At 38.9% G+C, this 14,439-nt stretch overlaps 1 protein-coding gene across 1 annotated transcript in view; it reads right to left on the bottom strand.

The window, feature by feature from the left end:
- LOC100741501 (choline transporter-like protein 1) overlaps nucleotides 1-12,908 on the bottom strand; it is a 37,375-nt gene extending 24,467 nt beyond the window's left edge. Inside the window, exon 1 of the mRNA XM_003488463.4 lies at nucleotides 12,772-12,908. The gene's annotated coding sequence lies outside the window, so the exon portion shown is untranslated. The remainder of the gene's footprint in view (nucleotides 1-12,771) is intronic.
- Nucleotides 12,909-14,439: the final 1,531 nt, after the last annotated feature.

Here is a 14,439-nt window from a genome sequence, read left to right as displayed (position 1 = left end):
GCGGAGACGCATCGCCATCTGGCAATCATCTTACGCGAAGAATAGGGTCTGCGTGTGGCGAGCCACGGGACAGAAACCGTTGAGATGTTTACTGTCGCGTGTCGCCACGAATATTTCTTTTAAGGAGAGCTATAGAATTACTCCATACCTTTGTTAGACAAAGCGTTCATCCCGTAACCGCGGCTACGTTCGGCTCGAGCCCAAGCTCATTATCACAACTCTCGAACAATTACAATCGGATTGAATAACTACAATTGTTCAATTACAGACTCCGGTGTTCTTTCATCTCCGACATATATATTTTTTTTTTTGTGGAAAATCATGTCGTATATGAGAGAATTATGTCTCGCGCGATCTCCTTGTGTATTACACAAAAATGTCCTTCCCTTGTTCTTTTATATAAAAATACACAGTGAATCTAAGAAGCATTGTGTGCGAAACAATGACGCGTCATTCATTAGCTTGGGAGTAAAATGGCTTTCGATTGCCGCGTAGGGTCATTAACGATTATTCTCGATATCAACAATCGAGGCTATTGCGGATTTATTATCGGGATATATTTGTAACGCGAAATGGATTAGCATGATTAGGATTAGCTACTGGAAATGTCAGCGATAACGTTTTGCGGTAATCGAACGATGATTGCTAATTTGTATTTGTCCGAGTTCGCTATAAACGATGACTCGTAGTGATTAGAATTGTTAGGCTACAAGCATGATTGAATTCGTGTCGAGTGTTTACTGGAATACAAGGAAAAACTTTTAAAATCAAGTGCTTTCTTTGAGATCTTTACCGTTAATAAGCTTTTGTGGCTTTTGTTAAAAATTGAAACAAAAGAAGAAATTAAACGCGAAAGCGTTAAAAGAGCGCGAAATAAATCTCTGTAATTCGGTTTTCGCGTTATTTTTAAATGCAACGTCGTAGGGAAATTTTATAAATTGACTTGGCATGTTTATCGTAATTATTGTCCATATTGCAGCTCACATTGACATTAAAAATATATTGCAATAAAATTCAAGTACTAGGAGAACGGTATTTCCAAAGAGTGGAAATTATAAATTATAATAAGTCTGTGGTAATACATAGATACTCCCAGTGTGTGTTTCAGTCAGATATTCCAATCGTTATATAATTTTTGTTTATTCTGAATTTACATATTAGATATAGAAAAAGTATTAAGTACGAAAATAACAAAGTGTGTTTCAAGAGCCATTGTAACTATCAATTCGAAGGTAGATGATATCGCGAAATTCGAATTAAAAATTTCTCGCTTCACTCGGCGAATGCAGTTAATCGTTTCCTCTTATGGATCCTTTTTCCAAAAATCTTCTCAATTTTTCATAAACTGGAAGAAATAACAGTCGTCGTAAAAGCGATCTATATCTTAGAATTATTAAACGAAACGTGTTGCAATCGTCGCATAGAAAAGGATTCTTCTATCCATAAAAAATTTTGTTACCATTCTCTTCGAACGTCGTAATAAATAACAAAGGAATAAAGAGCAGGCAGCTATTTGTAATCGACTATTTCACCAACTGGTATCTCATTATTGTAAAAAAGAATTGTCTTTAACGATTCGAAATCTTCAACGTCGTGAATTTTTCCTTATTCTACAATAACAATACTGTAAATTATCGCCAGCCAATCGAAACGATAAGATTACAATCTGCCACTATAGTTGTTTCGTTAACTTTATCAATTAATAAGAATCGAACTTCTGTCGATCGGTTCGGAGAAGATTCACGGACTTGCGACGAGTGAAATTTTAACGCGATATCTATAGAAAATATATCAAATTAGAGAATCAATTAGACGAATTGCTAATCAATTTGGATATTCCCGCCCATAACCGTTATTTACGAATACCATGGAATTATCGCATCGATTTATTCGCCACTCTCATTCGGTTAATAACAAAGAGGTAATTTAGTTTTGTCACTAGGAAATTTTGTACAATTGTTATCACTACCGCGAGGCAGCGTTAGTCAACGTTGGTAAAAGGTATTTAACGTTATTTATAAGGATCCGGTGCCTGTTATTAATGCCATTTAAATCTGAAACAGTAAATCGTAGTGAACAGTTTGAACAAAGAGTTGGACGTTTAATTCGCGATTTAATATTTTTTATAACCTTTGAACGACAATATCGTGGTTAAGAATGAAATTATAAAATCTCGAAGCGTGTTATTCGAATGCGCGAGAGGCTACTTATTATATAATACACACAATTTCCATTTTTAGCGCTTTATTCGGTAAAAATTTCAATGGAAATTAGTTGCGAAGATTGCGCAAGGATTTAATGGAAAGTATTTATTGAACGTTGCCCTCGAAAATTATAATCTCTTTTAAAGTTTGCCAATTTTGTTTCAATAAGAAGGAAACGTGAACGATAAATCATACAAGGGACGTAATGCGTCGGTTAATAAAAAGCTAAAAATGTAAAAGTTAAGGAGATATAATAGAAAGTCAGAGGTCGATGGAAGGATTCGAAAAGATTGTAAAAAATGAGGAAAGACCTAGAAAAGACCTGAAAAACCTATAAGAAGGAAGAAAAGAAGTCACAGATCGATGAATATAGATTCTAAGAAATCGTAAGAAGGGTCGTGAGGGGAAATATATAATTAATAAAGAGGATAAAAGATTTATTCAAGATTATGTAGACCTTATATTTTCATGAATACACGAGAAGAAATGAAATTGAACTAAAAATTTGTTCCACTCTTTGACAAGCTCCGATGAGTACTTTGACGAAGGATATTTTAACGAATACTTTGACCATGTTTTATATATTTTGCCATATTGTACCTTTACATCTACAAATATTTGATCTAATCGTAACGAATATTTTGCTTTGGGTACGTTATATACAACATTTCCACTCGTTATGTATATTCTGCAGATTGTTGCATTCTCATATTTTTCATAAAAACGTCGATTTATTTTAAACTTCCGAAAACTATAACTTTGAATTTCCATCGAAATACGTACGCACATTTCATTCCACCTTATTTATAGAAAATTAACGACCATCGCATTTTCCCTGCAATAGAAAGTAACTGAGAAATGGCTATTTGTATAATTTACAGAACCGTGTTATATCGGAGGCGACGATACGAAACGAGACGCGAGCGTGGAACGCCTCGAGTCGAATCGAGACAATGGCGAGGACGATGTCGAAACGGGGCACGAAATCACCGTGAACTCGTTGCAAACGTACGCGAGAGGAATTAACCAGAATCGTGACTCACTGGCCGATTGCCACCGCGACTCGGTAACGAGAAATCTTCGCCGTGACACCATTGTCGGATGCCCGCGACTTCCGGTAGCCTCGTGCAGCGACCTCGGCGCTTACTAACGAGCAGAGGTCGCGCCTATCGTCGAAATCATCGCGGAAATCCCGCGAGAATACCAGCTGCGCCAGGATATTTCCAAATAACGAGCCCTCGCTCGAATTCTCGATTGCCAATTCGCTCTAGTTGCAATTGTGTACTCTCCGTCAGCCATCGCTTCTCGGACCTTTCGTTACTTTTCTTCGAGAGCTGCTCGTTAATTCTTTCCTTGCCTCCTCCTTTATCTTCTTCTTTTATCGAAGATGGAAACTTTATGATTTTATTTCGGATACTTTGTACGTCGAGATTCCGATCACTGTTACAACGAATATTTTTGGCATTGTCGGATGCTTGGGACCATCGCGTTATATCCGACAACAGTGAATTTAGATTTACCGCGATACGTTAGATCGCAAAAAGTAGTAAAAGTAAAATTAATCGCATTTGAAGAGTAACGACTCTTAAAACGGCTCTTTGTTAATCTTTTTCGTTGTCCTACTCTTTATCTTCTTTCCTTCTACCGAAGATGAAAGTTTTTGACTTTGGTTACAATCGGAGACCACTGTACGGATATTTGGTTTTGTTGAACTTGCAAAGGCTTGCAAGTGCTGTATTATATTGGAAAATATTTTTCTCCAAATGGTATCCATCGTCGTATCGATTACACAAAGACGGCTGTTCGAGACGATGGTAGGATGGAGATGCAAGTGACGTTAGATTAGTTTTCTCGAGTTCCTGTTTAATTCTATCGCTGCTTTTTTCTCTTCGCTTCACCGCGCTCCCGAGGTGCACGATTCGTTCGTGATTTTTTTAGTACGTCGTGAATATTTTGAACTGTACGATGGTCAGATGTAATTGATGTCAGATCCATTTCCTCGAGTTGCTGCTCGTTAATTTTATCGCTGTTCTTTGCTTTATCTCCCTCTATTCTCGAGAACATCGTGTGTATTAATCCGAGCAGATGGATTCTAGGATTATTAAAGTAATGGAGGTGTAAGTGACGTCAGATGTGACGAAGAAAGAGGATCTTGATGATACGTCGCCCTCTTTAGACGATATTCTAGGATTCGTTTCTTTGAAAGCGAAGAACTCGTGGCATTTTAGATACCTTCCACGTTCTCTTCGTAGCTTAACACTAATTAACGTTTATACAACGTAAATTCCAAGAAAAATTTCAGAAGAGTATTCGTAACGTCGTCACTTTGCCCCTTTCACTTTCCACTTTCCACTTTACAGTCAATCGGCATTGTTCTTAATAAATTTATGCTTGTGACATTTATGGATCGCATGTTTCATCATCATCGAAAGAAAATATACAGGGTGGTTGGTAACTGGTGGTACAAGTGGAAAAAGGAAGTCGAAAATATAGAATAAAAATGTTTCGTTCGAGGCTTTGTTTTCGAGAAAATCGACTTTGAATTTTCGCTCGGTACGCGTGCACTTTATCGCGTCTCGTTATAACAGATCGCACTGTAGATCGTTGTCTCGATTGACGTTATTTTTTTAATTTTTAAAAATTTTAAATTTTTAAATTTTTAAATTTTTAAATTTTAAAATTTTTAAATTTTAAATTTTTAAATTTTTAAATTTTTGAATTTAAAATTTTAAAATTTAAAATTTTTAAATTTTTGAATTTAAAATTTTTAAATTTTAAAATTTAAAATTTTAAAATTTTAAATTTCAAAATTTTAAATTTTTATATTTTTAAATTTTTATTCTATATTTTCGACTTATCTTTTCGCGTAGAATCACTCCCTTTCCGCTTGTACCACCAGTTACCAATCACCCTGTATATTACGATTTAATATCTTTACCGTAGACAAGTGGATATAACGATTCGTTTCTGATTTTAGAGCGAAACGGGCGTTTTTCTCACGTTTTTTTTTTTGACGCTACAAGAGATTACCTGGCAGCGATAATTTTCAAAGTACACGAAGAAACATGCTCGAGGAAAATACGAAAAAAAGATGGAATTCTGGTACATGCGGCTAAACCAAGAAGATACGTAGAAGCAGATACACGGTACAATTGCGAATAACGAGGGCTCAGACGTATTCTTAATTGCTAATTGACTTTAATAGCAGTGTGCCGAAGCGTACGCGTTTGATGATCAAACGCACAGAATAATTGGTAGAACTAATTAAACGATGCTATCACGGAGGAACGTGACTCCTTAATTATTTCGAGCAGTCGCGATGGCATATTAATCACGGTGTAATGTAAATTATGTGCGTTATCACGGCTAGTGGAATACGTGTACATTGAAGCGTCGAATAAACGTCTTGTCAGGTTAGATGCAAATGACAAGTATTTTGGGATAGTATGAAAGAGATTGAGTGGCTACTTGGGATGCGGGAATCTGTTTCAGCGGAGAACGCGTGTCTGGATGAATTCGAGGAATGCGGCAGGAATTTTAGCCGAGAGAGAAACGAATGATACGAATACAGCTCCTGTTTCGCGAACGTGCTGGAATCTAAACACGCGAATTCAGCTGTTGATTTAGGATAAAACGAAACAGGCTCGACGAAGGATTTGCTCGTTTCGCCGAAAGACACAGAGAGTTACGAACGACGAGAACGTTGAAAAATTTAATCGAACGTCGAAAAACTAGCGGATCCCCTATCCGATTAAAAGACGTATAAGCGTGTCATTTGAAAAGTTTAACGAAAGTTCTTAGAATTTGAGAAGCGCGGTTCAATTAGAATTCGAAGGTAAGAAAGATAGAGGGGAGAAATAATTGTATCTGCTCGGAATCGGGGATTTAACGAATCTAATTAGAATTAATAGCGGAGAAGTTCCATTTAATAAGAGTCTCGGAGTCTCGGAGTCTCGGAACAAAGGAAAATCAGAATGCCGAAGGGCACAAAGCGAAATCGCTGTGAAAGGGTTAAGTGGTGCAGTTAAGGGTTAAAGGGTCAAGGTAGAGCGGCAAGCGAGAGAAGTTTAAGATTAGCATCGTAATAGATTCAACTTAATATACTGGGTGTTTATCCCGATACACTTCCCATAATCTGGAAAAGAATATTCTGAATAACGTTAGCCGGAAATACCGAATCGACGTTATCTATAGTTTTTCAAACGGTGCTACAAAATTTTTCCACCGCGAATACGTCCTATCGTTTCGTCGTCGCTCATTACTTTCTATTTACAAAGATACTGGCAATTATCAGAGAAATATCACGTTAACGCTATCGTTGGTGAAACTTCCTCCCAATACAATCTTCCTTTTATCTTCGTTCGAAGAACCAACAAAGTCGAACAAACGCGATCGAATGTTTTCTTTTCTTCTTTTTTACCGTTCGAGATAAAGATCTAGATAGATGGTTACAAATTCACGTGATATCAGGGAATTATAAATAACAGGAGGTGCTTAAAAATCGTGGCAAACGCTGAAATGAACGCCCTGTATATCATCTTTATTCGTACCTCTCGCTTATTCATTCGGATCGACCTCGCTTTCCGCAGCATCGCCTCTTTCTACATCATGAATAATACACCAGAAAATTATGTTCTTGCACTTGGTACGGTAGCTGGCGATGAACCGTTTGCGAACGAAGCGTGCATCGAGCTCGGTCTTAACCGACTGCATGGTCAATATTTCCTCTGGTCTTATACAGCCTTTGAAACGATTCATTGCGCGTCGAAGAAAATAGACGGGGCAAACAAACTTGGTAAAAAACGTATTACTCGATATCCCTCTTGTTCATAACCTATTTGTTGCCGGTAGGATGTCGAGAAACTTATTAGAACTCGAATAGACGATCGTTAAAATCTCATTAGAGACTGTTATAGAAAAACGCTTAGGAATTTAAAGTCGTTCTTAAGAAATCAAAAGGAGGAAAAACAGGATTCTTAATGACACCGGCCTTTCTTCCGTTTAATACAAAAACATATAACAAACGAATCATAATGAGATACGAAAGTTATTTACGCGAGATGGCCATCTCGAACTCAACCTTCTTGGCTTTCTAATTTCTGCGCTTCGTTCCCTTTGTTATTATCAACTTTCGACGTTAATCCGTTTATCGTAAATCCGGTTAAACCATTTTCAGCTACCGCGTAACTTGCTATCGGTAACGTCTAATTAAATCCAAAAATCCAAACTCGGTCTGACAGACATTCGAACGTTGAAAAGGAAAGAATCGCGTCGAAGCGATACTTGGAACAATCGTTTTGATACACTGTCACGCACAAGTTACTCGCACGTTCGGTATAATTCGATCGAAAGGTTATTATTCTCTCGCTGTATCTCCAACGTCACGGTAGAAGAACGTTTGGAAACGTTTAGACGCATTCTAAAAATTTCCAACTCTCCGAGATTCCAATGTCCAACGGACGACGCACAAAAGTCACTTAACTCGTACCACTCGGCAAAACTAATTTCCATTCATTTTTATTCAATAATAACTCCTGTGCTCGCCAAATCTTTAATATCGAACATCCTCGCAAACACCGTCCCCTATATCGTATACGAATACGAAAATATCTGTCTCTCTCTCTCTCTATATATATATACATTCTGTACACATATATATACATACTGTATATACGTGCGTATACAGGTTTGCCATCTTCATTTCCCCGCGGGATTCGTTGGCACGAAATTTGTATCGGAATCCGCGATCTCTCGTCCCGCAAGGGACCAAAAGAACGCAAACTTCATTTAATTAAACTGCTAATTAACGGGGGGAGGAGGTAGGGAGAGAGAGGCAAGAAGAGAGGGATCGCCCGAAGCAACGCAACGTTAAAAAGAAACGTATGACTCTGTTTACCATCCCTCCAACCCCGGCGAGTAAACAGGCCGCGCGTAATTGAAAGGTGGAGCGAAGTGGATGTCGATGTCGAGCGATTTTCTCGAACGATCCTGGTCTCTCACCCCCTTCCGCCCTCTCCATCTCGTTGTAACAATGGCTGGGCGTGACTAAACAAGAAGCCGGGATTTACGCAACGTTTAATACCGTGAAAAACGTCCAACGTCTACGTTTACCGTCGTACGTCGCCGTTTCAATCGGTTCGACGAGTTTTTACTACCCCTGTGCGCCCTGGCAAACCCTATTTCGAAGACCTTCGCGATCGCCTTCGATCGATATACGCGCAATTAATAATAAATTCGTCTCTTTTTACGTTACTCTCGCTGTTTCACGGTACTTCTTTTATATTTATGTTGCGTCGCATCGATCGCCATCGGCTCGGTTATTAGCGGCGATTAGTATGGAAACGAGCGATTTGTTGCGACGATTAGAAGCTACGTGTCTCGTGTCGCGTAAAATTAATGATTAAAAAAAAACAGTAGCTGAGCAGTAACTTAACTTGACCGTGTTTTTACAATTTTGTGGGCTTTTATTCGCGAAAATGATCGAGTATAATATTACAACGAAGTTCGAATCACGGCCAAACTGTACGCAAGACTCGACACCAAAGACTAAAAACTAGACTCGTGGTCGAATGTTTGCTCTTTTTGTATGTTGCGTTTGTAGGTGTCGAGGGGCAAGGGGAGGATCCTGATTGCTCTACGTAACGGGGAAAGTGTAATGTTGGGCCATGTGAAAAGATCGAGTGAAAACCTAACGGTTCGCTGTCAGATAGTATGGAATGACGTGGATTTGGGTATGGTCGTTGTCACGCTCGAAACGATACGTTGGATTTTTGCTACAAATGTTTTTCGCGAGACGCACAGTGGCGGGTGGAAGAAAGCTTGAAATTGATACAATATGAATTTTAATAGCTTTTACGTATCGAAGATGTTTACCATATTAGCAACGATCATCCGTTCCGTTGCATATTTATTCCTTGGTCTTATTAAACGTAAATCCACTTTGTAAAATTATATAGCGACTTGTTTATCTGACGGATTCGTTTAGAACGACTGAAACAGAAAACTATGATTTTTTAACTCGAAGCTGTTCCTTAACGTACTAACGTAATACAACTAAAACAACTAAATTGGTATAACTGGTCAACTTCTGAGTAACAAGCAACTCACGACCTACTCCAACTTACTGACTCACGACTAACTGACTAACTTTCTCCACCAAAATATTCTTTTAAACCAGTTTTAGTATTCCTGTCAGGTATACGCGTTTTGCAGCTATCGATGACTCAAGATGGTCACGGACGCCGTTTTCACGTATACCTAAAGGTCCTTTCACGGTCCTAAAGGTCCACGCGCACATTGCCGAGTCACATGGCCCATTAAAATTTTCCATGCTCTCCGGCCCGACAGCACTTTTACTTTTCCCTGCACTGTAGTTCATCGGGCTTTTCCCGAATGATTTTTCCACGACACTACGATTATGGTTTCTTTTCGTATTTCTTATCGTATAACTTTTTTTTTGTTGCACATACCGCACATATCGAATCTGTATATCGAATTACGAAAGTATTTGAACATCTACCGTGGAAAATTTGTACGGATGAATTAAGGAGTTTCATAAGCGCTATAATAAAACTAGAATGATTTTCTCGCGTGGGAAGACGAAGACTGCCGAGTCGCGGGACTGTACTCGTTACAAGTGGTTGCAGTAATAAAATTGTTTTCTAACCGCTTCGACACACATACTCTACTTTTATTTCGTTTTCATGGAAGGAGTACATAGTTGGGCGAGTATCGTAGTACTAACAAGTTACGCGTATAGGTGCGGTATCGTTGTTGAAGAATATCGAATACTATAACCATTTGTGTGACCAGTTGGCGAGTTGATTTAGCTCGTTCACGGTACGCCGTGTGTTCCGCAAAAGGTGGAAATGGCAAAACAATTGGGGGAGAACAGGGCGGTTAAATTGTACGTTTAAACATTGTAATTGTAATTTTCGTTCTTTCCGGTAAAAGATTTATCGTTACTTTTTCTCGCGTTACAACGAAGTAGGTAGACGATCGTTCATTTTCGAGTCGACGGTGCCTTTTTATTCCGAACAAATTTCTGAAATCTCAGAATGTCTGGCAAACAGAATGACAAACTGAAGCGTTTGTTGAAACGTTAAAAGTGTTTTTTGTTTGCTGAAACAGGAGGTAGATCGAGATATAAAAATTTCAAAAACCATAGCGGTAGGATCGAGTGGAAAGACCATAGATTTTTACGATTGACGTTTGAAATCTCGTTGATCGCATAAAGGATCGAGACTCGCAAATGTTACAGCGTTTTACATTAACCGTTAAACTCTGCTTTTTCTCGAAAGCAATATTAATCGATTGGAAATTCGGTAGATTCGACGAAAGTGTTGAAATCGTATCTTTGCTCGTTTTAACGAATCATGTTTCTATGCGAAAAGGATTAAAAGAAAATTCAATCAGCGCAACCGAAAAGGAATACGAGAAACGAGTGGAAAATGCATGGTGAATGGCACAAAGGCTCTTTTTGCAATAGCAAAGAGAACCGTATAACTGATATCGACGAAAGTGGCTGATATTTTACAACGTAAAGATTACATTATCGAAGAATAACTCGCCACTTTTATCTATAGCTGGAGGATTTTTCAACGTGCTCTGGGAATTTTATCGAATTAATAAAAAAAGATAGCGCCGCGCGCGGCAGACTTTATTAATGAAAGATTCATCGATTAAATTAGAGCCACGGCAATCCAGTGGAATTGGAACGCAGAAATCCAATTCCATTCCATCTATTTTCTTTCTCTTACACAATTCAACGACCATTCGGTAGTTGTCATTTTAATTTCCCAAAACAATATCTTTCGAAAACTAATCGTGCAACCCGACGCAAAAGAAGAAAGAGAAACACCTTTTAAGTATTTCAATGTGCATATTTCGTGGCAAGCTTTATAAAAATCAGCATCGCCTGTTCAAAGCACAGGACGTACGGGTTTAGAGTAATGTTGTTTGGCGGGGAATTTCAATGCTCGGTCGTTTTCAAAAGATAGGTAGTATGACGACGCGTCGCACGAACTGGCAAAGTGAGAAAGGAAACAACTAACGTTATCTTGTCACGCGGACCTCCCCGTGTGATTAAAGTTCCATTTGAAATATTCATCGGACTGGCGTATTAAAAACGAGCACTCACGCTTTCACGGCAGCGTCGCTTCGTATTCAACGGCCGAGAACAACGGTTGCACTCTCAACGCGTTCATTCGCGCCGATTTCTGCGAAAATATTCCAAGTACGGCGTACTTTGTGCGCGAAACGATCATCTTACGATCTATTCCTCGTTCTGGCCCACTCTATATCTCTGTAAACATGCTATTCGCCATATCGACGCTCGATCGACCGACGTAAGTGGGTTTCTTCGAATCAGAAATAATCGTAAAATTCGAAATAAAACTCGAATTAAATCGCTATAGATAGCTTGATCGATAATCCGGTCGAATCGTGAATATTTTACGTAGTTGGGAAAATATTAGTAAAATATCTACAGCGTAGAAACTTTATCGATCTAGACGTCGTTGTTCGGTATTTTCTCTCAATTAGCTAACGATCGTCCTTTATTTTCTACATTAGATACGAGGGAAAACTCGAAAAAGCACTTTCACCGTGCGTTCTTTGTTTCTATGGAAGAACGATACTGCAAATGCTACCTACTCTTGGAATTTCGACAAGGAAATTGTTGCTCGACTTTTGTACAAAACGTATACGCGTGACTACCCAAATATTCGTTCGCAGACTGTCAGACACATTTACATTTTGAAATTCATATTTAAACCGAATACCGAGCTATTACGCTTTTATTTTTATTACTCTTTTCATTGCACGTTCTTCCTATTCGAATACGTATTTCTTTCGTTTCTTCGACAGTTCCACGAACTTGAACAAATGTACGGTATATTTCTTTTTAAAAATATCGTTTAACAAGTTTTTTTTGTAGTTATTCACTGCATAATAAACACTTTGTACATCCGTTGTGACATCGGCTCCGACGATGCAAAAACGTACAAGTATCGAACGTCTCGTACGTATACGCGCATTTACGTGTCATTTTTTCAAATTATCGAAATTTGCATGCACCTCGAGACGTCGTACGATCGTCGACTAACGGCCGCGTGTCCGATACAGATACGATTATAAATAGATAACGAAGCACGCTGACCGCTCGATACGTATTAATTTAGCCAGCCTTAGCAATTTCCTCGATTAATCAATTACGTTATATCACAGAGTCACACTGATGCCACGAATCCGAGTACCGATTCGATAAAGAGAGGTCGTATCCGTAACAAAGTTCAACGTGAACTCTGGCTTGACTCGCATCTTCTTCATTGTCTAATTGTAAATGCGTAACGCTATCGACTACGACTGTCGCGTTTTTCTTCGACGAAATTAGCTAAGAACACGGAGCAAATAACGGACAACGCGTGTTCGGTCAAACGTTCGAAGCAAAGAAATTTCTGACAAGTGCAAAACTGCAAAGCATTTATAGCGACAGCGAATGCGCGAAAGCAGGTTAAACAAACTGTTAACCTAGACACGACACTGTCGAGAATCGATTCTAACGTACCTGACAGAGGCGAAGCATCGAGGTCCCCGGTGACGCGACACTGTATCGCTATAAAACGATAATTCCGATGGAATGTACGCGTGGAACAGCACGACCACGAGGAAGCAGAGCGAGACACGAACGTTCCGCGCGACGATGCGCTGGCAGACGCTCCCGCAGGTAAACTGCACGCTAGTTGCGAGTTGAACGAACGCACCTGCTTGCTCTCCAGGTTAAACGAACCCTCCCCGCGCCCCTACTCTTTCAACATAGGCCGGCTAAAGGGCCTAGATGAGATTCTAGGCTCCGTAGAATGCAACTGTGGGATAACGCACGACAGCTGGCACGACCGTTCTTACATTCTGTTTGCGCTCTTCCCACGTTCGAATCGACCATGAAACAGTCACGAATGCAGGCATCTATCGTCTTCTTTGAAAAATGGATCGACCTTCGGCGTACCAAAGTATTTCCACGTCCTTTTTCCGAGAAAGATTTTGAAACGACCGTTTCGGTCGTTACGTTGATTCGGTATCCTACTTTTATATACAGCTGTTCATTTCCACCGAAACTGAGACGAGATTTACGAAGGATCGTGAAACAAATTACAAATTCTTATTTTTTTATTGTTACGCGCGATAGAAAATCAAGCAGAATTACGTAATCGTTGAGAGATACGAAGAAATATTACTTCGTTCGATACTGATACATTGACGGTTTTACTAAAGAAGGAATACGATATACTTGGAATTTTGTAATTTACACGAGGTAATGATAGCTTTATGAAAAACGGTAGGCGCGCTAAGAGTCCTGAACGACGGCGTAGATCAGTTTGTCTCGTTATTTGCGACAGCAGAAATTGGCAGTAAAATGAAATTCGTGATATTACCATTTGCGTCGTAAAGGATCTAATAAACATTTTCGCTTAAACAACCAAACGGCAATGAAGTAAAATTCGAGGGTTTCGTTAAAAAATACGATGTATTTTACAAGTGTTAAGTCTTTCACAAGTCTTTTAAATAGCTTTCGTTCGGACGCCATCCATCGCTGCAAAGCTTCATCGAAAAATTCCAGTACATATTTACGTTTCTACATCCCTGTTCGCACATATTACGATTCTCCAAATATTGAAACAATTAACGTTTCGATGGTAACGATATAGTAGATGTTGCGATAATCTCGAAGCTCGTAAAGTCAAAGAAAATCGGAATAATTTTCAGTTATTGATCAACGATCAACAACGTTACTTATCCACTGCGATTAACGTAAGTAACGTTTCTCTATAACTTGCCTTAAAATGTGCAAGAATCGGGCGAACTTATCACACAACTTGTTAACACTTTATTCGACGATCGTTAATTAAATGCTGCGAATACTTTTACGTAAAATCTTCATAAAATCGATACGTTCGATAACCATTGACGAAAGAATGTAGGGACCAGAAACGGCGCATAAAGACTCCAATAAATAACGTAATATGAAGTTCTATAAAATGAAAAGGAGTTTACGCTGCCTTTGATACGTTTCCAAACAGTTTTCCAATTTAAAGGTTGAATTTCGTTCAAAACTGCTATGCGATCCCGCTAAATTGCTATCGTTCCTCGCGCAGATTTTCAATAAAACGTACTGGCAAAATACACTGTTGGAAGTTGAAGTCACTTGCCGGGTTTTTTTTTTTTTTTTTTTTTACCA

Source organism: Bombus impatiens, unplaced genomic scaffold (genome assembly GCF_000188095.3).
Source record: "Bombus impatiens unplaced genomic scaffold, BIMP_2.2 scf_0235, whole genome shotgun sequence".
In the NCBI taxonomy this organism is placed as follows: domain Eukaryota; kingdom Metazoa; phylum Arthropoda; class Insecta; order Hymenoptera; family Apidae; genus Bombus; species Bombus impatiens.
Note: the sequence above shows the minus strand (reverse complement) of the source record. Positions and strands in the feature narration are given on the sequence as shown.